Source organism: Hylobates moloch, unplaced genomic scaffold (genome assembly GCF_009828535.3).
Source record: "Hylobates moloch isolate HMO894 unplaced genomic scaffold, HMol_V3 SCAFFOLD_10, whole genome shotgun sequence".
NCBI lineage: Eukaryota > Metazoa > Chordata > Mammalia > Primates > Hylobatidae > Hylobates > Hylobates moloch.
Genome location: NW_026652285.1, coordinates 75,394,590 through 75,421,929, shown reverse-complemented (window position 1 = coordinate 75,421,929; position 27,340 = coordinate 75,394,590). Strand labels below are relative to the sequence as shown.

Here is a 27,340-nt window from a genome sequence, read left to right as displayed (position 1 = left end):
TTATAAGAGGTTTTTCAAGACACAAAGGGCTGTTTAAGTCCTGCACATTTCTTATGTTCACATATATGTACCATTTTCTAATATGAGTAGATGGAATTTACCACCTGTTTTGGGTGGCATTCCCAAGGCACATGAACCTGGGCAGATCCAGTCCTCGCAGGCCAGGGGGCTCAACAGGTCTGAAAGGGACAAAAGTCTGGGCCTCCATAAGTAGGAGTTGGGCCCCTCCACCAGCATCTCCAGTGAGTGGTTCTTCACATTTCTGGTGGTATACCAAGGGTCTGGGATTCCGTGCTGAGCTCTTCCTTATTCACTCAACATTACTGAGGGAATCCTTGTTGACATATTTCCCTGTGCTGATAATATGCATAAATTCAGCATGTTGCCAAATCTAATCTGAGATTGTGAAACAATTATGTTTATAATATCCAAGAGATAATTATCAAAATTTAATAAATAAATAAATTGTATTACAAATTACATTGAACTCAATCTTCTTTAATCAACTAAAATATTGATATAAATATCTTTTATTCACATACAGAAATAGTAAGTAGTAAACAAAAATTATGGGGAAAGATGGCTTATTGGTTTTGGAGTTTCAGAAGACTATTTTTTTTTTTGCTGTCAAAAAAATTTAAAGACCTTTTATTTATTTTTTATTTTTTATTATTATTATACTTTAGGTTTTAGGGTACATGTTCACAATGTGCAGGTTTGTTACATATGTATCCATGTGCCATGTTGGTTTGCTGCACCCATTAACTCGTCATTTAGCATTAGGTATATCTCCTAATGCTGTCCCTCCCCACCCCCCAGCCCACAACAGTCCCCGGAGTGTGATGTTCCCCTTCCTGTGTCCATGAATTCTCATTGTTCAGTTCTCACCTATGAGTGAGAACATGCGGTGTTTGGTTTTTTGAACTTGCAATAGTTTACTGAGAATGATGTTTTCCAGTTTCATCCATGTCCCTACAAAGGACATGAACTCATCATTTTTCATGGCTGCATAGTATTCCATGGTGTATATGTGCCACATTTTCTTAATCCAGTCTATCGTTGTTGGACATTTGGGTTGGTTCCAAGTCTTTGCTATTGGGAATAGTGCCACAATAAACATACGTGTGCATGTGTCTTTATAGCAGCATGATTTATAGTCCTTTGGGTATATACCCAGTAATGGGATGGCTGGGTCAAATGGTATTTCTAGTTTTAGATCCCTGAGGAATCACCACACTGACTTCCACAATGGTTGAACTAGTTGACAGTCCCACCAACTGTGTAAAAGTGTTCCTATTTCTCCACATCCTCTCCAGCACCTGTTGTTTCCTGACTTTTTAATGATGGCCATTCTAACTGGTGTGAGATGCTATCTCACTGTGGTTTTGATTTGCATTTCTCTGATGGCCAGTGATGATGAGCATTTTTTCATGTGTTTTTTGGCTGCATAAATGTCTTCTTTTGAGAAGTGTCTGTTCACGTCCTTCACCCACTTTTTGATGGGGTTGTTTGTTTTTTTCTTGTAAATTTGTTTGAGTTCATTGTAGATTCTGGATATTAGCCCTTTGTCAGATGAGTAGGTTGCAAAAATTTTCTCCCATTCTGTAGGTTGCCTGTTCACTCTGATGGTAGTTTCTTTTGCTGTGCAGAAGCTCTTTAGTTTAATTAGATCCCATTTGTCAATTTTGGCTTTCGTTGCCATTGCTTTTGGTGTTTTAGGCATGAAGTCCTTGCCCATGCCTATGTCCTGAATGGTATTGCCTAGGCTTTCTTCTAGGGTTTTTATGGTTTTAGGTCTAACATGTAAGTCTTTAATCCATCTTGAATTAATTTTTGTATAAGGCGTAAGGAAGGGACCCAGTTTTAGCTTTCTACACATGGCTAGCCAGTTTTCCCAGCATCATTTATTAAATTGGGAATCCTTTTGCCATTGCTTGTTTTTGTCAGGTTTGTCAAAGATCAGATAGTTGTAGATATGCAGCATTATTTCTGAGGGCTCTGTTCTGTTCCATTGATCTATGTCTCTGTTGTGGTACCAGTACCATGCTGTGTTGGTTACTGTAGCCTTGTAGTACAGAAGACTATTTTTTAAACAAATAAATTGCTTAGACTTGTGAAACTTCTAGTTCTGGCTGGGGAGCAAAGAAATGTTGAAAGTCTGTAGCACATTTAAGTCAGACTGTCTCGTCTCTGTCACTGATCTCATTTTCTAAATGGAGTACGTAGTGTCAGTTCTAAATGTTTTATTTACCGTGTTTTGGAATTTTAAAAAATCTTCAAAAGTCAGAGCAGCCAGATAGCATAGATTTTAAGGTAAGTTTTTTTTTTCAACTTTTATTTTAGATTCAGAGATACATGTGCATGTTTGTTACCTAGGTATATTGAATGATGCAGAGGTTTGGGATATGAATGATCCAGTTCTAAGCATAGTACCCAATAGTTATTAAGTTTTGAGGTTTGGTGGGGAGTATAAACTATATGAATAATTTCTAGCATCCTAGCCACTGAAATAACACAAACTCAAGGAATTTTTTTCCTCTGGTTAAAAATAGTTTTATCTGCAATAGAAAACTTACATATAGTTAGTTGTTGGTGAGCCAATAAACAGATCAGAAAGGAAAATGAACCACTATCAGAATAAGATCTACATCAGGCTGTTCTGGTACATGTCAGCATTTGCTTACCCTTTCTCTTTCATTATAGCATTGAACTACTGACATGCCCAAAGAAGAAAACCCATTCACAACCACTAAAGTCCATGGCCATTTAAATATGAAAATGGTAAAAACCACTTACAAACTGCCAAATATAAAGGCATTCAGAAATTATTACTTTTCTTCTAACCTCCTTTAAAACAATAAATTGTTCTCTTATTGGATGTCAAGTATGTGCTCCAAGCAAATAGTTTAGGACTAGATATTGGCCATGTTGTAATGATAAACTTTGAATTCATAAATCTTTACATTGAAATAAATTGTCACAAAACATGAAGTACATTTGAAAGTTTGTTACCATACAATTGTGGTTTATTTTATATTATGATTATTTTTCTTCAAGAAATTTCCACCCTCTCCCTAACCCCCCAAAATCACCAATCTTATTTCCTTAATAGATTATAAAACTGAGTTAAGAGAAGAATCTGAAAAATATGTAAGAGAGAATATTCAAGAAATGAGACATTTGTTTATTTATTATTATTATTCATTATTAATAATATTTATTATTATTATTAATAAATAATATTACAATAATATTATTATTTATTATTTATTATTATTTATTTATTATTATTATCCAGATTGGCTCAGGGATGGCTTTAACTATCACTTGCAAAATTTCAGTACCACAATCTGCTTGTCAGGAACTAACAGACAGAAGAGAGATTCTGAAGAGGCCATGTATACAAAATTATGTTTAACCTATGAGAATTATCTCTAATACTATAGGCCTGATTCTTGCATTGCTATTCAGATCACAGCCTTGACATCATGACTGGAACCTTGGAATTATTTTTAATTCTGTTCTCCAGGCTTGCCATACCTTCGACGTTAGAGGAACTCAGTTCTCCTCTCTTGACCAACCCCAGCAAAATAGCCCTAAACTAATGTTAACACAGAGTATGCAATTATGTGCTCATGTGTATAACTAATGTTAAGTTGTGTATCCAGGTAATTTGTTTCTTTAAAATTATATAATTTGCCAAACTTTATTATTATTATTTTGTTCAACTTTTATCTTAAGTTCTGGGGTACATGTGCAGGTTTGTTACATAGGTAAACATGTGTCATGGTGGTTTGCTGCACAGATCATCCCATCACGTAGGTATTAAGCTTGGCATACATGAGCTATTCTTCCTGATGCTGTCTCTCCCTTGGCTCTCCAACAGACCCCAGTGTGTGTTGCTCCCCTCCATGTGTCCATGTGTTCTTATCATTCAACTCCCACTTATAAGTGAGAACATGCGGTGTTTGGTTTTCTGTTCCTGCATTCAAACTTTCCTTTTTTTGACCTAATAAAGTAATATGAAATGTTACTGCAATTTATTATGAGCATGTGGAATTGCATACTTTAATCCTCTGTAATTTAAATTCTGCATTCCATGGCATAATATCTGAAATGATACCAATTTATAATAAATCCCTAGCATTGTATACATTTTCATGTTGGAAAACTGATTCTTGTTTCCAGGATTATTATTTAAATTGTAGGACAAATATATCATGAATCAGATCTTTTTTAGGTGGAATCTTTTTCGTGCAGAAGTTTGTTGGGAAAAGCTGAGTGTTGGGAGAAGCTGAGGCAGGGCTTGCATGTCTGCCATAATGTAAAAGAGTCTTTGAACATATCTGGGGTTCAGGGTCTAAAACCCCTTGTGGCCTTTGGAACACCAAGCTCTGTGCTAAAGGGTGGAAGGCTACCCGGATGTACCATAATCTAAGCACAAGGCATAAAACCCCTCGTGGCTTGGATAGAATCCAGGGCTTGTGGCCTCTGGAATGTGTCTAGACTGGCTGGCTCCTTGCTCCTTGCTCTCCTGGGATTGATTGTATCTTGAGTTAAAAGAACCTGCTCTCCATTATCTCAAGTAGCAGGGCAGATGCTAAACCATCACAGCTGTAAATCATGTGCTTAATGCAATGCTCCCTTTCACCCCCACATTCTCACCACCTGTTTCTTTGTTTGATCACCAATAAATAGTCTGGGCTTCGAGAGCCCAGGGCCTTCGCAGCCTCCACACTCGTGATGGCCCCCTGGACCTCCTTTCTCTCTCAAACTATCTTTTCTTATTCCTTTGACTCCACCGGACTTTGTCACCCCCATGACCTGGTGTTGGGCCCGATCACCCCAACAAAGTTTATTACATGTGTTTTGGAAGTTCATTGTATATGTCTAGCAAATGCAACATGTCTGCCATACTGAAGCCATACTGAAGTTATGACACCATTTTGTTCTAATAAAGAGAAACTGCTCCCTTCCAAACATGAATTGGAATACAAAAGAAATAGTCTTATTTGACTGGATGAGACTTCTGGACATATGTTAACTTTGGATAAGAAAATATATTTGCAAATTGTGCCAACATATTTATAAAAGCTATGCTGTAGTGTATTACAAGTTAGGTATACAGAGACATATTTGGGCATCTTGTTCATCTTTGGGACTGTCTTACGCAGCATAATTCTTTGCACAACCTATATGCTCAATAAAAACATTTGTTAATTTTTTTATGGAAAAAAGGATCATGATTTATTTGTATACACTAGAGAAGCATAATCATTAAGTAGTTTGATAAAGTTTTCTTGGAAGGTTCATGAGGATAGAATTAGGTGGGGGAATCAACAGAAGGAAGATATCAAAAAGGACTTTGAAATAATGTAAATGTTAGATGAAGGGAAGCTAAAATATAGAAACTATCTTGAAATCAATATAGATTCCAAAACTATGACAATGAAGCAACAGTTCATCAGTTGGATATGAAAACTAAACAGAAGTCATTAAATATTAATTGAACAAAATAAATGTTTATGCAGTACCATTTACCACTCTCTAATGATTCTGAAGAGTATGGACTTTTTCCTCATTACCAAAATCACAAACTATTTGAGTACAGGAACTGTCTGTTCATTCCATTATCATACATAGTTCATAATAGATATTCAATGATTATTCAATAAATACATGAATAAAAGTAAAAACTATATATGTACTATAAAATGTTTCAAAGACAAAAATGAAATTCAGAACAATTATGTTTTAGTGTTTGAGAGATTCTTAGGAAAGCAGAAAGTATCACTTCTGTAGGCATAAGACTTCTATGTCAACATTGTTAAAAATAGCATTGTTTGCATCCATAAAAATGTTCAGCAACTGGTATCCAGTGACAGTAGAGCTATTCTTCCTCATTTATTCTTGGCACATGCCTTATACCTGTGGAGCAATGAGAGAAAATTCAACAACGCTCCACTTTAATTAGCAGCAGAATATAATTGTCTTAAAGAAACTCCGAATGTTACGCTGCTCCTGCATTTTGAAAAGCACCCATACCTGAACAAGAGCTAGTGTTCTTCTGAGGCCTTTACACAATCCTTAGCTGATTAGTGGGCTTGGAGTTTGAGGCAGCTGCGCGGGCAAATTGTTTTGCATCTGAATATGGATTTTTATGAGGCTACGTAGCTTTTGCAAATAAACCTGAAGAAATGTTCCACCTGTGCTCTTAGAATATTGGGAAAATTCTTAGATAACAGCTCTTTTTGGATTAAAATGTATTATTGCAAACTTGTTTTGAGACAAGTCTTTGCTTTGGCATCATTCCATGAGTTTGAGAAGCATAAACTTTGAAACGAAGTGTTCAGCAAATCTCGAAAATGATAATGACAGGAAGGAAACGTCAAAAAATTTCTGGGGCAGGATAGAAACATGTTATGTTGGAAAAACATTTTCAGTGCACAGTGTAAAAATGCAGCTTGAGTAGTATTAAGCAAGGAGATTGAAAGGGTTCGGAAAAGCAGTGATTCAGGAAAAAGTGCCCAGATTCAGGAGTTAACTAGAATTCAAACACCTGCCACGGGCAAACTACCTTTGTGATCAAGTTAAGTAACCTTTCATTCAAAACTTTTGCTTTTTGTCACTACTATGAATCCAACAGTTGTGAATATTTTATATTAACTCAAATAAAAAATGTCCGTTAAGTCTCTGACTCACAATGGTTATCCAATAATTTGCACACAGTTGTCCTTCATAAGACTTTTTTTTTTGAAACAGAGTTTCAGTCTTATTGCCCAGGCTGGAGTGCAATGGCACCATCTCGGCTCACTGCAACCTCCGCCTCCCAGGTTCAGACAATTCTCCTGCCTCAGCCTCCCGAGTAGCTGGGGTTACAGGCGCCCACCACTACGCCCAGCTAATTTCTGTATTTTTAGTAGAGACGGGGTCTCACCATGTTGGTCAGGCTGGTCTCGAACTCCTGACCTCAGGTGATCCACCCGCCTAGGTCTCCCAAAGTGCTAAGATTACAGGCGTGAGCCACTGCACCCGGCCTGTAAGACTTATATGATGATTATGTGGTGCTGCATATTTGAAGGGCTTAAACCATGGCTGGCACATTAGTCAAGAGGTATGTATCATCTCTCTGCTGGTTACATCCCAGGGTATCCATGTTACCAAGAAGATATGATTTCTTCACTAGCATGAGGCTTTTATTTACTGATTTATGACAGTGTCCCTTATTTGAGTTTGGAAACATTTTACTTTTGCTTAGCTCATTAATGTTTATATCTTATAGATTGATTATTATAGCTATAGAGTGAGAAGATAACTTGTATTTTTCTTCTGTAAATATTTACAGACACATGCCCACAAATGCTTCACAATATAATCTTAATGTTTGCTTAAATGAAACAAGCAAAAAATGAAATATATATGGTGTGAATTTCATTTTTAACAACTATTTCTCTAAGTTGTGCAACTCTGGGTAAGTTGTATTTTTTTTTATTTTCTTATTTTCTATTTTTTTCATTAAGGGTAGCAAAAAGTATTAGAAACATTAACCTGAGATAAGAGACAGTGCTTTGTATTAAGAAGGTCTAATTGTTAATTTAACCAAATCCAATGGATCCATGACTCTATTTTTTAAAAAGAAAATCTATTACCTAGGTATTATAAAAAGTTTAAGGAGGTGTGTTGAGCAAAGAAAATGGTAATTGTGTGAGTTATTTTAAATAAACATTAACCAAATAAAGCAACAATTACATTACATAGTATGTGGAATCAAATAAATTGAATTAAAATAGTAAAAGTATATAATGCTAGAAAGAATGTCTGGAGTCAAATCAGTCTATATTAAATAAGTCTATTGTAAATCATAAGTATTCAAAATTTTATTCAAAAAGGTTTTCAAGCCTGTCAGACAAAGTTGGATCCCTCTATTAAGTGTTCTCATACACTATATTACTCTGATTTTTTTTTTTAGAGTATGCATTTCTATTCTCATTGATTATTTAATTAAAATCTGTTCTCACCAGCAGTCTAGACGTTCCATTAGGTAGGACATTTTTTTTTCCCTCTTACTGGTATATCACCAATAAGTGCACAGCCTGTGGCACACTGAAAGAGCATCAGAAAAATGATTGATTATGTAAACAAATGGATGAAGACAAATGGGTAATAAACACAACAGAATAATCAAGTTCATTTGGGGTTAGGAAAGGCCTCTCAAAAGAGATAACTCTATTTTGTTTACAATGAGTAAATAAGTCACTTGGGAAGAAGGGGACTAAAGAAGATCAGTGGTAGAAGAGTCAGTATAGGCAAAAGCCTGCAAATAAAAACTTTCATGTGTTAGTATTGTCAGAGCATGGAGGAAAATGGAAAAATAATGGGATTCAGCATGGCCATGACTTATTATGGCCAGGACACTGGCAGTTTGTATTGATACTCCATGTACCTTGGAAAAGACAAAATGCATTTTCCAGTGTTGGTTAATAGTATCTATGTGGGCTCAATAAACAAAGCTTGTTAATTGTGCTTTTCATATCTTCTGTTAAGGTATTGCATTTCTTTGATTATTACATGCTAACAGTGGTAGATTAAGCATGGGTCAATGTCATGGCATACTTGTTATTTTCTCCTTGTATTTTAATCATTTTTTTGTTTATATAATTTGAAGCTATTTATTAGATGCATTATATATTACTCAAAAATTAAACTTTTTATAATTATACTATATTTCTCTGTCTCTAGAAATGCTTTGTCTTCAACTCTGTTTCATCAAACGTTAATATCATAGCACAAGCTTTCTTTTTGCTGCTTTTGTCTGATATATCTATTTTATACTTTTACATTTGACTTTTATCCGATGTGTAATACTTAGCTCTTATAAACAACAAACAGATACTTTTCTGTTGTTAATTCAGTTTAATCATCTTTGTGTATTAACTGGAGAGTTCATTTCAGTCACATTCATTTTGATTACTATATAAACTCACTTTTAGAAGCTTACTTTGTCCTTTCTACTTGTATAGCTTTTTCTACCTAATTTTTTTCTTCCTTTCTACTTTTCGATTAATTTAAATTACAATCTTTTATATTTTCTCATTCTTCTTATTGGTAGTTATGTATCTTCTTATATTTTAGTGGATTTTTTGAAAATCATAACATGGATTTATGGTTTTACCCCATTCTTAAACAATATAAAGATTTAGAATGATTTAGCTCTAGCTTTACTCCAGAGATAAGTGCTTTAACTATTTTAAATTGATTTAATCCCAAATATTAGGCAATATTATTATTAATTTATTTAGCTAATTTTTATTTAAAGTTACTCACATGGTTACTATTTTATTTACTCAATATTCTTTCTTACACTTTTGATTATACATTTGTAAGTAATTTTTCTACTTTGTTAAGTCGAATTGTAAACAGCTTTTCATGGTAGGCAGAATCCTAAAATGATTTTCAATGACACTCTCTCTTGTATAATCCCATTGCCTCTGAATGTGAATGAAACTTGTAAATACGATGAAATATATTGTTCATGCTTCTATTATGTTATACGACACAGATTAGGAAGGGGAGATTATCTGGGTGGGCCTAACATAATCCCTTGAGCACATTACAAACAGATTTATTTAGCTGGTTGCAAAAGGGGAACTCAGATTTAAAATATGAGAGGGATTTGATGTGGGAGAGGTCCTTTGTTGGTGGCTTTGAGCTGGAGGAGGCCACAGAGCAAGGTTTGAGAACAGCATCTTAGAGATCAGAGCATTATCTAACCAAGAGAAAACAGAAACTATAATGTGACAACAGCAAGGACTGGATTCTGCTAATAACAGAATGAGCTTAGGAAAAGATAATTAGATAAAGCTTAGCCTTGTTCACAGGTTGATTTCAGCCTCATGAAAACCTTGACAGAGAACTCAATTCTGCCCACCTGCTCTCTGAGCTGCATACTATGAGAAAATAAATGGGGGTTGTTTTAAACTCCTGAGTTGTGATAACTGTTTATGAATCAGTAGACAACTAATACATCTTTAGTGAGATTCTATTCATGTTAAATTCTCTGTTTTCTGATACTTTATAGATAATTATTTTCTTCAAAGATTTAAAGATATTTTTTATAGCCTTCTGTTTCAAAAGGTCAATTTTTATTTTTTGGGGGTCTTTTATAAATAATCTGTCTTGTTAGCTGCTTTAGTAATTTTTTTTTTTTAATTTGTGTCTTTCTTTATGCTACTATAGTAGAATACCAAAGACTGGGAATTCCAGAACTGCTATAACAGAATACGACAGACTGGATAATTTGTAAATATCAGAAATTTATTTATCATAGTTCTGGAAGTCCAACATCAAGGTGCCAGCATTTGATATTTAGGGAAGGCCTTCTGGCCACATCCTCTGGAGAAAAAAGAATGCTATGTCCTCACATGGCAGAAGGTGGAAGGACAAAAAAACAAGCTATCTGATGGATGAATGTAGCCTCTTAATCCCATTAACTACGAAGGATCCCTTATGGCCCAATCACGTCTGAAAAGCTCACCTTTTAATGAGATGACATGGGCAACACCTGAATTTTGCAGGGGGACATATTCAAACCATAGCAACTTGACTTCACGACAGTGTATCTAGATGTGGATTTATTTTTCTGTCTTTTTTCTTTCCCTTCTTTTTTCCTTCCTTTCTTTGTTTCTTATCCTTCCTTTCCTCTCTTTTCCCTCCTTTTCCCTCCCTCTCTCTACCTCCCTCCCTCTTTATTTCTGCTTTTTGTTCTTCAGTCATTTTAATATTTTAGCTTGGGGATTTCTCTGTCACAACATTACTAAAGGATGGGAACTGTATCATTGCTCAATCTTAGCTTAATTTAGGAAGGAGCATTTCCAAGTTGAAGTTAGTTGCATGCTCATTTTCAAGGTTTCGTTTATAGTTCATTACGTAGCCAAAATAAATGAAGGAGCAGGTCAGTAGGAACTGGTAAGTGTCCATAAGGCAGCTCTATCTTTGCTGCTATTTAACTCAATACATCTATGTGTTTAAATTTGTTTCTGGTCTCACAGAATGCGCCTTACTCTCTTGTCAGAACAGTGATCGTTCTATATAAATGGTTCTCTAGAGTTTTGCTTCAATAATTTCATGTTTTTCTTCGTGTAAAGTTTTTCAAAGTATCCTGTTTTCTGTGTCACCAAATATACAAGTGGAAAAGGGCTGAGATACCATTTCATTTGTTAGGTAGGTGGTGCAGAAACAATGAAGAGTGTGAGAACAAGGTGTAGCAATCATATTTGCATTTTTAAAAGTTATACTGTTGGTAGTATGGAGGGTAAATTGTAGAGTGTAATGAACTGGGATAGGAGACGAAAGCCTCAGAGAGAAATGGTAGTGCAGATGAAAAGGAAAAAAGATGCAAGAGAATCTCAGATAGTGAGCTCAACAGGAATTTGTAAATTGTTGGATTTTTTAAAAGGGTAAGAAAAAAAGGTTTGAAGGCTAGATTTTCAATTATTTCTTGCTTGTATGAATGTTTTCATGGAGTTGTTACTACCCAGAAAAGAATCAGAAAAGGATAGGTTAGGGCATGGTAGTGGCTCCAAAATAACTATTTTAGCATGATGCTTTAAGATTAATTATATGGAGGCAGAGCTATTCCACTGGACATTTGGAGTTATTGATTTGAAGTTCAGAAGAAAGAGAACACCCAGAGTTTTATTTGTCTGTTTTTAAGAAACATCAACAAATAGAAAAACTCGAAGGTCGGTTATCCTGTGATATTGCCCAGGCAGTATTTATAGTAAACAGAGAAAGGGAGCACCAAGATGTTTAGGAATGAGCACAACTGTTGTACTATAGAACAGAAAGTTGATCACCAGGGCCCTAGAGAAAATGAGAAATCTCCATGATATAGTTGGGATGTGTGTCCTTGCCCAAATCCTATATTGAAATGTAATTCCCAATGTTGCAGTTGGGGCCTGGTGGGAGGCGTTTGGACCATAGGGGCAGATTTCTCATGAACGGTTTAGCACTATTCCACTTGGTATTGTCCTCGCAATAATGAGTGAGTTCTCATGAGATCTGGTCATTAAAAAGTTTGTAGCACTTCCAATCTTGTTCTCTCTTGTTCCTCCTTTTGTCTTGTGATGTTCCTGCTCCCCTTTCACCTTCTGCCATGATTGTAAGTTTCCTGAGGCCTCTGCAGAAGCCAGGCAGATGCCAGCATCATGCATCCTGTAAGCCTGCAGAATCATGAGCCTATTAAAACTCTTTACTTTATAAATTACCCAGTCTCAGATATTTATTTATAGCAATGTGAGAATGGACTAATGCATTCCATAATATGTTTATTTCAGTATTTCAGTTACGCTTGTCTCTCCTTTCTAATTGTCATTGTCAACCAATAATAGATTGTGTTTTCCCCTACATTTTTATGCTATTCTTCGTTGAATAAAACAAATTCCAAAAGTTAGTTTCAAATTGTCAGCACTCTTTCCAATTTCATAATGGAAAAACATGAGGTTGTAGGTTTTAAAAGTTGCAACCCGATTTCTCTCAAGAAAATTTTAAACCTCAATAATCTTTTGGAAATGCATTCTGCCCCATTACTCAGAGTTTCAGTTCTTTTCCACACAGTGAAATCTATGATTAAATTGCACATTTCTGTGGATAGTGATAGTCAACATGTATCTCCAATCAAAGAAACAACACACCAAATTCAAGATGTTTTTCATGGAAGCACTTTAATTCCATGCTTGTTGTGAGTTCTGTGATACAGAATTACTGAAGATTGTTCACGAGCGACAGAATAATACATTTAAGCTAAAAATGCATTGAAAGTGTTTTCCCCATCCATAATTCATTAAAAATGAGTAAAAATAAAAATCATAGATGATGATGTCCTAATTCAGAGACAAATATCAAGGGTTTTATTCATTACTGTGTGTGAATTCAAATAACTTATATTCTCATGGTATAACTTATTCACAGTATTGCCTGGAGGATATTCTAGGACAAAAGTGTAAACCTGCCTTTTTGCTGAGTTCCCTGAATCTTCCTTGTTTCTACCTTTTCTGAATTTTGAAATAGTCAAATACTTTCACAGAATTTCCTGTACTTGTCAACTTCCAACTGAAGATCTTTTATAGTAATGGACTTACTTCTGTTTGAGTGATAATACTCTACTCCTCACAACCTGCAGAAGAGATGCCTGTGTGTGTGAATCTAAACAAAGAACAAATGCACTTACAAATATTTTTTGCAAAACCAGCCTTTTATCATTATACTTTTTTGGTATTTGGTATGATTTTTTGGCATATTTTGCATTTTTCCTGAAATTACTCAGAATTAATTTCTTTTGTTTTTACTTCTTTATTTTGCATTTCTCCAGAAGGACATCCTCAAGGATGAGAATGAAAGTTATATATTTATTTTCAGAAAACACTGGTAGAATATGGACACATGAGACAAGGCCAGCAAGGAAGTCAATAAAATGTGATTACTAAGCAAATTACCACCAGAGAAGCAGAAGGAAATCCCACTTCAATATTTTGAAAGACAGTAAAAAACATTCCCTGGAGTTAGGACAAATGAAGAGAAAGAAGTCTGTGTATATCTGACAACTTTTCTTCCATCACTGGTTGAGGGCTGCTTCCAAAGATTTAACATTCCTGCCCTTTCAGATTAACTGCTCTGGCTTAGTGAACCCACAACAAGGAAGAAAAAAAAATCCTTAGGCAGAGAGTCTCAGGTGTTTGCAACTGGCACCATGAATAGATAGAGGTGAATTATGAGATGATATGGGCAATATCCTCAGTATCTTACACATGCAAATAATAAGCCTCATTTTTGTTACGCAGTAACTCATTTGAAATTTTGCAAATTAAAATGATAAACGCATGGTTGTTGTAACAAAGAAAACAATGGAATGTATTCATACCTTTATAAATAGACCTAAATAGACAAGTTGTCCTCTTGGCATGGCTTGGATAAGTACAAGTTTAGACATTATGGTATATTGACTGTGCAGTGTAAGTACAAGCTTCACTGCTAGCTCTAATTTCTAATATTAGAAATAACCATGCAAATGACAGATGTGAACCATGATCAATAAAAAAAAAAAGTTACTTCTTTTTTAAGAAATTTCATCTTTTATTTTAAATACAGGTTGTACAACTGCAGCTTTCTCACATGAGTATACTGCACGTAGGTAGTGAGCATTGTACCCGGTAGGCAGTTTTTAAACCCACACCACCCTACCTCTCCACTCTGGTAGTCCACGGTGTCTGTTGTCCCATGCTTATGTCTATGTGTACTCAGTGTTTAGTTCCCACTTATAAGTGAGAACCTGTGGTATTTTGTTTTCTTTTCCTGCATTAATTAACTTAGGATTATGGTCTCCAGTTCATCTATATTGCTGCAAAGAACACAAATTCATACTTTTTTATGGCTGCATAGTAACCCATGGTGTATATGTACCACATTTTCTTTATGCAGTCCACCATAAATGGGCAACTATATTGATACCATGTCTTTGCTACTGTGAATGAACATACAAGTAGCTATGTCTTTTTGGTGTAATAATATATTTTCCTTTGGATATATATTCAGTAATGGGATTGCTGGTCAAATCACAGCTCTCTAAATTCTTTGAGAAATCTCCAAACTGCTTTCCACGGTGGCTGAACTAGTTTACCTTCCCACTAACAGTGCATAAGTGTTTTCTTTTCTCTGCAGCCTCAACAGCATCTGTTATCATTGACTTTTTTGTTTTTTTTCAGCATCTTGTTCTGTCATCCAGGCTGGAGTGCAGTGGCACCATCTTGGCTCACTGAAACCTCCACTTCCCGGGTTCAAGCAATTCTCCTGCCTCAGCCTCCTGAGTAACTGGGGTTACAGGTGTGTGCCACCATGCCCAGCTAAGTTTTGTATTTTTAGTAGACATGGGGTTTCATCATGTTGGCCAGTCTGGTCTCAAACCCCTGGCCTCAAGTGATCCACATGCCTCGGCCTCCCAAAGTGCTAGGATTACAGTTATGTTCCACCACGCCCAGCCTTGTTATCATTGACTTTTTATTAATAGCCATTCTAACTGATGTGAGGTGGTATCTCACTGTAGTTTTTATTCGCATTTCTTTGATGATTAAAAATGATGAGCACTTTTTCATATAATTGTTTGCTGCTTGAATGTCCTTTCAAGAATTGCTTGTTCATGTCTTTTACCAATGTTATAATGGAGTTGTTTTTACTCATTAAGTTCCTTGTAGATTCTAAATATTAGACCTATGTTTAGACCTATGTGGGATACATAGTTTGCAAATATTTCTCCCATTTTGTTGGTTGTCTGTTTACTCTATTGATAGTTTCTTTGGCTGTGCAGAAGCCCATGCACTTAATTAGGTTCCACTTGTCAATTTTTGTTTTTGATGCAATTGCTTTTGGGGATTTAGCCAAAAATTATTTTCCAAAGCTGATGTTGAGAAGGATATTTCCTAATTTTCTTCTAGGACTTGTTATAGATTGAGGTTTTACATTTACATCTTTAATACATTTTGAGTAAATTTTCGTATATAGTAAAAGATATGGGTCCAGCTTCGATCTTCTGCATATGGCTAGCCAATTATCCCAACACCATTTATTGAATAGAGAGCCTTCTCCCCTTTGCTTGTTTTTGTCAGTCTTGTCAAAACTAAGATGGTTGTAGGTGTGCACTTTTACTTCTGAGTTTCTGTTCTATTCCATTGGTCTATTTGTCTGTTTTTGTACCAGTGTCATGCTGATTTCATTACTGTCATCTTCTTGTAGAGTTTGAAGTCAGGTAGTGTGATGCTACCAGGTTTGTTTTTTGTTTGTTTGTTTGCTTAGGATTGTTTTGTATATTTGGGATCCTTTTTTGGTTCTATATGTTAGATTATTTTTCTAATTCTGTGAAGAATGATGTTGGTAGTTTGACAAAATAGTGTTGAATCTATAAATTGCTTTGGCAGGATGGCCATTTCAATGATATTGATTCTTCCAATCCATAAGCATAGGATTTTTTTTATGTATTTGCATCATCTCTGATTTATTTCAGCAGTGCTTTGTAGTTCTACTTGTAGAGACATTTCACCTTCTTAGTTAGCTGTCTTCCTAAGTATATCGTTTATTTTTTGTGGCTATTGTAATGTTCTTGCTTTGACTCTCAGCCTGGATGTTATTATTGTATAGAAATGCTACTGACATTTGAACACTGATTTTGTATTCTGAAACATTACTAAAATTGTTTACCTGTTCTAGTGGTCTTTTTAGTGTAGTCTTTAGGGTTTCCTATCTATAGAATCATATCATCGACAAAGAGAGATAGTTTGATTTCTTTTTTGTCCTATTTTGGTGCCTTTTATTTATTTTTCTTGCCTGATTGCTCTGGCTGGAACTTCCAGTATTATTTTGAATAGGGCTGGTGAGAGTGGGCATACCTCTCATCTTCTAGTCCTCAAAGGGAATGGTTCCAGCTTTTGCCTGTTTAGTGTGATCTTGGCTGTGGGTTTGGCATGGATGGCTCTTATTATTTTGAGGTATTTTTTTTGATGCCTAGTTTCTTGAGGCTTTTTATCATGAAGGGGTGTTGAATTTTATCAAAATATTTTTATACATGTATTGATATAATCGTGTATTTTGCTTTCAATTCTGTTTATGTGGTAAATAACATTTCTTGATTTGTATATGATGAACAACCTTGCATCCCAGAAATAAAGCCTACTTGGTCACAGTGTATTAACTTTTCTATGTGTTGCTAGATAGTTACAAACACCATCAAGAAGTTAGAAAAATTTGAAGTTATCAATATAACTTTGTGATTAATGGAACTAGGAAAAAATAGAGGAAACCAACCCCAAAGCTAACAGAAAAAAAATTAAAATTAAAGAAGAAATAAAAGAAATTGAGATGCAGAAATTCATAAAAAAGTTCAATGAAATCAAGGGTTGATTATTTGAAAAAATAAACAGTATTGATAGACTGCTAGCTAGATTAACAAAGGGAAAAAAGGGAAGATTCAAATAAGTACAATCAGAAATAGAAAAAGATGACATTACAATAGATCCCAAAGAATACAAAAGACCTTTAAAGAATAGTATGAACAACTTTATGCACACAATTTAGAATATCAAAAGGAAAGGGATAAATTCCTGGAAACACATAATTCTCCATGATGGAATCAAGAAGATTTTGAAACCATGAATAAATGAATATCTAGCTCTGAAGTTGAGTGAGTAATAACAGACCTGCCAAGAAAAAAAAAAATGCTCTGGATCAGATGGATTCACAACCAAATTCTACCAGATATACAAAGAACTGGTATCCATCTTACTGAAACTATTCAAAAAATCCAGGAAGAACTCCTCCCTTACTCATTCTATGAAGCCAGCATCATCTTAATACCAAAAGCTGGCAGAGACACAACAATATCCCTGATGAACTTAGTTGCAAAAATTCTCTACAAAACACTAGCAAATCGAATCCAGCCATTCAGCCAATTTATATTTAGGGTTAGTATTGATATGAGAGATTTTGATACTGTCATCTTGTTGTTAGCTGGTTGTTATGAGGATCTGATTGTGTAGTTGTTTTACAGTGCTTATGGACTATGTGCTTAAGTGTGTTTTTGTGGTAGCAGGTGTCATTCTTTCAGTTCCATGTTTAGCACTCCCTTCAGGACCTCTTGTAAGACTGGTCTAATTGAAGTGAATTCCCTCAGCATTTCCTTTTCTGAGACAGATTTCATTTTTCCTTCACTTATGAAGCTTAGTTTGGTGGAATATTAAATTATTCATTTGAATTTCTTTAAGAATACTGAAACCCCCCTGCCCCCAATCTCTGCTGGCATTTAAGTTTCTGATGATAGGTCTGGTGCTATCCTTATGGGCTTCCCTTTGTATGTGACTTGACACTTTTCTCTAGCTACCTTTAAGATTTTCCTTTTGTATTGACCTCAGTGAATCTGATAACTATGTGTCTTAAGCATGGTCATCTCGTATAGTATCTAGGCAGGGTTCTCTATATTATTTGATTTGTATATGAAAATCTCTAGTGAGATTAGGAAATTTTTTATGGACTACATCATCAAATACAGTTTCCAAGTCCTGTCTCCTTCTGTCTCAGAAAGGCCAATAAATCATAGGTTTGGTCTCTATACATAATCCCATATGTCTCAGAGGTTTCGTTTATTTTTAAAAATTCTCTTTTTTTTATTTTTGCCTGTCTGGGTTGATTTGAAGATACGGTTTTCAAGCTCTGAGATTATTTCATCTGCTTGGTCTATTCTGTTGTTAATACTTCTGATTGTATTATAAGATCTTGTAGTGAATTTTTCAGCTTTAGAATTTCTGTTTTGTTCTTTCTTAGAATGGCTATTTTGTCTTTCAGCTGTTGAATTGTTCTACTAGATTCCTTGCATTGAGTTTTATCCTTCTCCTGAATCTAGACGAGCCTCTTCACCATTAAAATTCTGAATTCTATATCTGTGTTTTCTGTCATTTCAGACTCCTTAAAAACCAGTGTTGGGGGTGGGGGTGCAAGTGGGCTTTTTTGGAGGTAAGATAATACTCCGGTTTTTTGGATGGCCAGAGTTCTTGCACTAATTTCTGTCTCATCTAGGAGGGTTGATATTCCTTTAACGGTGGTGTGAGTTAAGTATAGTCAGTTAGCTTCATTTCTGGATGCTTTCAAGGGGTCAGAGCTCTTTACAGGATCTTGATGTATAGGTGAATTTTTGCACTTGGTTTCACAGGTTTATATGTTAGGAGGATAATTTTTGGTGTTGTATTGTGGGATGTGATTTAGTAGCAGATGATGATTAAGAGTAATGGCCAGTAAGTAGCTAGGCAAATACCCAACCTCATGGCTCTTTGATACTTCCTGGCATTCATAGCCATGCTGCCTTTCCCAGGAGCCATTTGAGGGTGGGAGCTAGCCCTAACCTTTAAGTACTCTGTGCAGTGTTGCCAAATTCCTCTCTCTTCAACGTTGGCTTCAGCATCAACTCTCCATACACTCTCTAAACTCAATAATTTCTACAATTTTTGAGGATAAAATTTACCCACTTTCTTATAACCAGACTAAACAGTTGGTGTTGAAGCATTTAGGTCCTGGAATCAGTTCTTCCGATGGCACAAAAAGCATGGTGCTCGTATCTGCTTGTGGTGAGGACTTTAGAGAGATTATAGTCATGCCGAAAGGTGATGGGGAAGCAGGCGTTTTACATGGTGAGAGCAGGTGCAAGAGCCATTCTTATTTCTAACTTGGCTACATAATCATTATGTTGCCGTCTGGATACAGATGTCAGATTTCAAAGGATCTTCTTTCTAGGCAATCAGGAATGCAGTTGCAGCTGGTAGTGGCAGGGCCAACTAGAGAGAGACCAAAACCCACCTCTGCACAAAAAGAAAAATCACGTTATTTCTTTCAAGTCTGTCAGTTATTGGTTACTGTGCACATTTTATTCAGTTCACACAACAACAGCAAATCACATAGTCATGCTGCCTTTTTGCATCCAGTAATAAAGTCACATGACATTTTATAAAAAGTACTCCAAACAGGAAATTAGCCAACAAGGATACAAGCACAGCAATAAAACAAAAAGTGATATCACCAGAAGTAAAATTGCAATTGATGTAAGTGGAAATAATTGATGAAATAGGAAACCATGGAAATATTGACACTCCCATAGTTTAAGACACTCTGGATATGTTGCTAAATAAATCTAGTGGAACGTATAAATGAGAAAGTGCATATGTGGAAAAGGATAGAGATGTTACAGAAGAAGTCATATCAACAGAAAATTTCACATTAGAATCATTCTTGGAGATATTTAATCACATTTAAAGTGCAAAGAATAACATGTTGGAAGTTGATCCAAATTATAAAAGGATACCATAATTCACCAAAGTATATAAAGATATTCACTTCTTATCACAAGTTAAACAATGAGAAGAAAACAAGAGCTCTTCAAACTATTCTTAATCAGTTTTAATAAGGAAATAATTCATAAATGTTTCTAATGTTTTAATTAACACTGTATAAAATAAATGTCAGTTGCACTAATTTTTAATTTTCATTTACATTTATAACTGACAATAAGAGTGTTTTTAATGTCTTGCAAAATAATTTTTAAAGACCATGAAACAATTATAATTTTTCTCATTGATTATCGAGATTCCTTTACATGACTTAAGATTTATGGTTATTTTTATGGTCCCACTCTATAGTAATATACTGGACTGCCTACGTACACAGATATTACTATATATGTATTATTCCCATATGCATAGATAAGCATATATAAATGCATGTAAAAGTAAATTTATTTATTCCCTATCTAAATGACTTACAATCTTAGATCCTTCTTTTTTATTATTATTATTAGTATACTTTAAGTTTTAGGGTACATGTGCACAATGTGCAGGTTTGTTACATATGTATCCATGTGCCATGTTGGTGTGCTGCACCCATTAACTCGTCATTTAACATTAGGTATATCTCCTAATTCTGTCCCTCCCCCCTCCCCCCACCTCACAACAGTCGCCAGAGTGTGATGTTCCCCTTCCTATGTCCATGTGTTCCCATTGTTCAATTCCCACCTATGAGTGAGAACATGCGGTATTTGATTTTTTGTCCTTGCAGTAGTTTACTAAGAATGATGGTTTCCAGTTTCATCCATGTCCCTACAAAGGACATGAACTCATCCTTTTTTATGGCTGCATAGTATTCCATGGTGTATATGTGCCACATTTTCTTAATCCAGTCTATCGTTGTTGGACATTTGGGTTGATTCCAAGTCTTTGCTATTGTGAATAATGCCGCAATAAACATATGTGTGCATGTGTCTTTATAGCAGCATGATTTATAGTCCTTTGGGTATAAGCCCTGTAATGGGATGGCTGGGTCAAATGATATTTCTGGTTCTAGATCCCTGAGGAATCGCCACACTGACTTCCACAATGGTTGAACTAGTTTACAGTCCCACCAACAGTGTAAAAGTGTTCCTATTTCTCCACATCCTCTCCAGCACCTGTTGTTTCTTGAGTTTTTAATGATGGCCATTCTAACTGGTGTGAGATGGTATCTCATTGTGGTTTTGATTTGCATTTCTCTGATGGCCAGTGATGATGAGCACTTTTGCATGTGTTTTTTGGCTGCATAAATGTCTTCTTTTGAGAAGTGTCTGTTCATGTCCTTTGCCCACTTTTTGATGGGGTTGTTTGTTTTTTTCTTGTAAATTTGTTTGAGTTCATTGTAGATTCTGGATATTAGCCCTTTGTCAGATGAGTAGGTTGTGAAAATTTTCTCCCATTTTGTAGGTTGCCTGTTCACTCTGATGATAGTTTCTTTTGCTGTGCAGAAGCTCTTTAGTTTAATGAGATCCCATTTGTCAATTTTGGCTTTTGTTGCCATTGCTTTTGGTGTTTTAGACATGAAGTCCTTGCCCATGCCTATGTCCTGAATGGTATTGCCTAGGTTTTCTTCTAGGGTTTTTATGGTTTTAGGTCTAACATGTAAGTCTTTAATCCATCTTGAATTAATTTTTGTATAAGGTGTAAGGAAGGGATCCAGTTTCAGCTTTCTACTTATGGCTAGCCAGTTTTCCCAGCACGATTTATTAAATTGGGAATCCTTATCCCATTGCTTGTTTTTGTCAGGTTTGTCAAAGATCAGATAGTTGTAGCTATGCAGCATTATTTCTGAGGGCTCTGTTCTGTTCCATTGGTCTATATCTTTGTTTTGGTACCAGTACCATGCTGTTTTGGTTACTGTAGCCTTGTAGTATAGTTTGAAGTCAGGTAGCGTGATGCCTCCAGCTTTGTTCTTTTGGCTTAGGATTGACTTGGCGATGCAGGCTCTTTTTTGGTTCCATATGAACTTTAAAGTAGTTTTTTCCAATCCTGTGAAGAAAGTCATTGGTAGCTTGATGGGGATGGCATTGAATCTATAAATTACCTTGGGCAGTATGGCCATTTTCATGATATTGATTCTTCCAACCCATGAGCATGGAATGTTCTTCCATTTGTTTGTATCCTCTTTTATTTCATTGAACAGTGGTTTGTAGTTCTCCTTGAAGAGGTCCTTCACGTCCCTTGTAAGTTGGATTCCTAGGTATTTTATTCTCTTTGAAGCAATTGTGAATGGGAGTTCACTCATGATTTGGCTCTCTGTTTGTCTGTTATTGGTGTACAAGAATGCTTGTGATTTTTGTACATTGATTTTGTATCCTGAGACCTAGCTGAAGTTGCTAATCAGCTTAAGGAGATTTTGGGCTGAGACAATGGGGTTTTCTAGATATACAATCATGTCATCTGCAAATAGGGACAATTTGACTTCCTCTTTTCCTAATTGACCTTCTTGTACCCAACTTTTGATAGCCTGTTTTGTATTTTTGCATACATACTTGTTTCTTGTTTTCATATAAATATATGCAAAAATATATTCACATATATGTGTTGAGCTGATTTGCTTTTCATTGATTAAATGTATTACTGATAAAGTATTTATACATACACACATGCATGTATAGGATATAGCGGTGAGGATGTTTTTGCAGTATTTTTTAAATGATAAAAAATTCATATAAGTTAGAAAACACTCTTCTATATAAGAAATAATTAAATTATTATGTAGCCATTTGTTTGGAAATGTAGATATGAAAAAATAATATTTTATATTTATTCCAGTTGCCATAGAATGATTTGTGTATTCCATGAGATATTGTTGCAGATATTTAAGATATTTAGAAGTCTGTGTATAATTTCACCTTGTAATATTAAGCATGTCAAAATCATTCTGTATTTGTGTGTGTTTGTTATGTAGATAAACATGAAGAAAATTATGAAAAATATAGATGTTTATGATTTTCTGTCGTGATTAAAATGTAACTTAGATTTTATTATATATTGTATCTATTATTATGTTATATATAATTACAAATGTCTATATATGTTATATATAGATAAATTGTAAATGGTAAGTTCAAAAATGGTTTATTCTTGCACCCACTCTCACCATATGAGATGCTTGATTCCCATCAGCTTTTACCATGACTGTAAGCTCCCTGAGGTCCTTACCACAAGCATATGCCAGCATCATGCTTCTTGTGCTGTCTGAAGAAATAAGAATATTTTTATACTGATAATATACATAGCAATTTTGCTAAACTGTCTAATATTATAATTGAATCATAGGATTTTGAAAAATTCTTTTATTCAGTCATATCGTCTCTGAAAACTTACAGCTTTGCCTTTTTCTTTTCAATGCCTAATATCAGTTTTTTTGCTTTTGCTAATGTTAATTTACTTCCTATGATGATTAAAATATTAAATATTAAATAGAAATGATGGTAATACTCATGTCTCATTTCTTCACAACATGAAATGAAAACACAAAGCATGTTGTTATTCAAAATTTATACTTACAATGTTGCAGTCAAATGCAGTGAATATATCTGAATTAAGTATACTAGTCTTCCAAACTTTCCATGCTTATAATTTTATAAACTTTTTTTTAGAAACAAATGCCATATAAAAGCAAGCACATCCATGTTTTCCTTTGAACTGTGATACCATGACTCTGTATAAAACAAACTATAAAGTTTATAAATTAATCAAAAGGATAATATAAAATAAATAGCAAGGCAGGTAAAAAACAGAGAAAACATTGTGTTTGCTAGATTAATTCCTTATCTACAAGGCTTTACTTTTTAAATTATGAATGATTGTTATATTACAGAAACTACCCCTTTTGCATATATTCAGATCTTAAAATTTTACTTAAAATTTTCATTATATGCTATGAGTATGGTGACTTGTATTGACTGATTTTCTTAGGTTTAAATAATAAGGTTCTAGTTATAAACCAATCCTACACATGATGTTTATCTTTTTATATACTTTATATTTGAATTGATACTATTTTAGTTATTTTATAATTACATTTAATTATGGTCTTGGGATCTTTATTTCTTGCACTGTCTTTACTGGCTTTTTCTCTCTCTAATCTGAATCTACTGTCTAGGACCATTAAAATATTAAATAGGAATGATGATAATGGCCAAGCTTCTTTTTAATTACTTCTCTAGAATAGTTTGTAAAAGTTGAGAATTTTGGTAGAACTTGCTAGTGAAGTCATCTGAGCCTAAAATTTTGTTTATGAAAATATTTGTTCAATTATCTAATTTCTTTATTGTTACAGGTATTTTCAAATATCTATGGTTCCTTCAATTTTAAAAAATATTTTTTTCTAAAACTTTATGTATTTCATTTATATTTTGAATTCATAAACAAAACATTGTTCACAATATACTCCAAAACATTTTAATGTCTTCAGAATCTAATCAGTCTTCTACTTTATTACACATATTTGTTACTCTTGTTTGTCTTTACTCTTTTTTTTTCCTATCCAACTTGCCAGAGATTTATATATTTTACTAGAATTATAAAAGGATCAACTTTTGACTATATCAAGTCTTTGTTTTTTAAGGAGCTTCTTCTCATATTCATATTGTATACATTCTAATTTATTTTGTTGTATATTTTCATTCTTTTTCTAACATCCTGAGGTAGATATTTAGCCTGTTAATTTTAAGTATTTTTATAATATATGCATATTAAGCTACATATTTTCTTTTCTGTGCTATTTTAGCTGAATTAAAAAGTTTGATAAGCAATATTTAGCTAAAATAATTAGCCCACAGGCTACTTAGAATTATATTCTTACTTTGTTGACTATATGAAGATCTTCTAGTTGTCTTTTAGATGTTGGTTACTAGGGTATTTTCATTGAAGATGAACACATCAAATACAAAGAATGAAATGAAAAGTTGGTTCTTTGAAAAGATAAAAAAAATTAATAGACCACTAGCTAGGGTAACCAAGAAAAGGGAAGATACCAATAAACATAATTAGACATGAAAATGGAGGCATTAAAACTCATATCATAGAAATACCAAAGATCATCAAAAACTACTATGAACAATTATACAAACTAGAGAACCTAGATTAAATTAACAAATTCCTGGAAACATAAAATCTCCTAAGTTTGAACCAGGAAGAAATATCAATTGTATTTCTAAGTAGTAAGATTGAATCAGTGATAATAGTAATAATAATAATAATAACAATAATAAAAAGATCCTAGGACCAGATGAATTCACAGCCAAATTCTACAGAACATACAAATAACTGGTATCAATCATGCTAAAGCTCTTCCAAAAAATCAAGGAGAGAATACTTCCTAACTCCTTCTACAAAGGCTGTATCACCCTGATACCCAAGCCAGACAACGACAAAATTAAAAAAGAACTACAGACCAATATTCCTGATGACCAGAGATGCAAAAACCCTCAATAAAATACTAGCCAACTGAATCCAACTGCACATCACAAAGGTAATATGCCACAATCAAGTGGGTCTCATTCTAGGGATGCAAAGATGGTTCAACAAATGCAAATCAATAAATATGATTCATCACATAAACAAAATTAAAAACAAAAGTCATATAATTATCTTGATACATGCAGAAAAAGCTTTTGAAAAAATCCAGCATACTTTCATACAAAAAACAAAACACCCAACAACTAGGTAAAAAAGGAACATAGATCAAAATAATAAAAGCCATGTATAACAAACCCATGGTCAACATTTCAATTTTTTTTTTTTAGTCATATGTTTGTCTTGTTTTCTTGCACTCCTTCCTAGGCAATGTCTTCACTAATATGCTTGACACCAGGCAATCTCTGATCTGCTCTCTGTCACTATAGTTTTGTCTTTTTCTAGAGTATTAAAATAATGAAATCATAAAATATACTTTCTGTGTATGAATGTTTAGATATTTAGAGGAAATACTGGTCTGTCACAAATTATTTAATCATAACCAGAAAAAAAGGTCTTCCTTGATAATTTAAAAAATCAATTTTAATAAGGTCTAAATTAAATACCATAAAATACACTCATGGTAATGGTATGGTCTAATTGATCATTTTAAACACTCATATAACCAACTTACTATCCAAATTACAAAAATTTGTGACCAGCATAAAAACGTTCCACATGTCCCTTTGCAGTAAATCCCCTTCTGTCCCTAGAAACAGGATACCACAGGTCTACTTTTTGTCACCTTGAACCAATATTGAGTGTTCCATAATTTTCTACAAGTCTTATTTCAAGTTACTTTTTGTTTTCAGAGTAAGATGAGCATTGTGTTTCATTTTATTTGTTTTTGTAACATATGGACATCCATTTGCTTCAACACCACTGCTTAAAGACTTTATTTTCTGTCAGATTCAGTTTTTTTGTCAGTAATCCATTTTGAAGTAACTTTTGTTCTATGTGATCTGTAAGTCTATATTTATATCAATACCAAAGTGTCTTGAGTATCCATTTTTCCCTAATTTTGAAAGAAAGACCAGCTTCTGATAATTTCTTATAATGATAGCTGCAGATTTTCATAGATGCCTTTTATTGGGTTGAGTGTGTTCCCTTTTATTGAGTGATGTGAATATTTAACAACCAGTTGTCTGGGAATAGAGAGGAGGTGCTGGTTTGTGGCATTTATGAGTTTCATGGTGTAAATATTCCCAATGAAAGCTATACAAAGCTTTTAGTGTTATATTAATTGAAATATCCAACAATTTAACAATCAACTCTCTTGGGCTAGTTCTAGCACATCACTGCTTCTGTTTTTAGATTGCTAAGAGCTTTCTATCACTCCCACTAAATGTGGCTGTATTTAGAAATGGTTTGTCTTTTTATAAGTTGGCCTCTTTTTATTATATAATATTCCTTGTGAAAGGAAAATCAATATTGAGACACCAAAATCAGTAAGCTGAAGGGAAAAGTCAAACTGAGAACTGCTTAGGGCCAATCCGCTTCCCATTCTATTCAAAGTCATCTCTCTGCTCACTGAGACAGCAGCATATCTGATTGCCTCCTTTGGAAAGGCTAATCAGAAACTCAAAAGAATACAACTGTTTGTTTTTTATGTACCAATGACCTGATAGGCCCCTCCCAGCCTCCAGCTGTCCCGCCTTTGCTTGAGTTGTCCTGCCTTTCCGGACCAAACCAACGTTTATCTTACGTATATTGATTGATGTCTCACTTCTCCCTAAAATGTGTAAAACCAAGCTGTGACCCAACTACCTTGGGCCTATGTCATCAGAACTTCCTGAGGCTGCCATGGGCGCGTGTCCTTAACTTTGGCAAAACAAACTTCCTAAATTGACTGAAACCTATCTCAGATGTTTGTGGTTCACATTCTCTTTATCCTTTAAGATAATCACTTTGTTTTGTGATTGATTACCTGTCAATTTTCAGTAGCTCATTTTGGTCTTCTGCTGATG

The 27,340-nt window shown here is 34.4% G+C and overlaps 1 long non-coding RNA gene across 2 annotated transcripts in view; it reads left to right on the top strand.

The window, feature by feature from the left end:
* The window catches only part of LOC131384475 (uncharacterized), a 123,059-nt gene that overhangs the window by 32,655 nt on the left and 63,064 nt on the right, over positions 1 to 27,340 (top strand). The window lies entirely within an intron of this gene.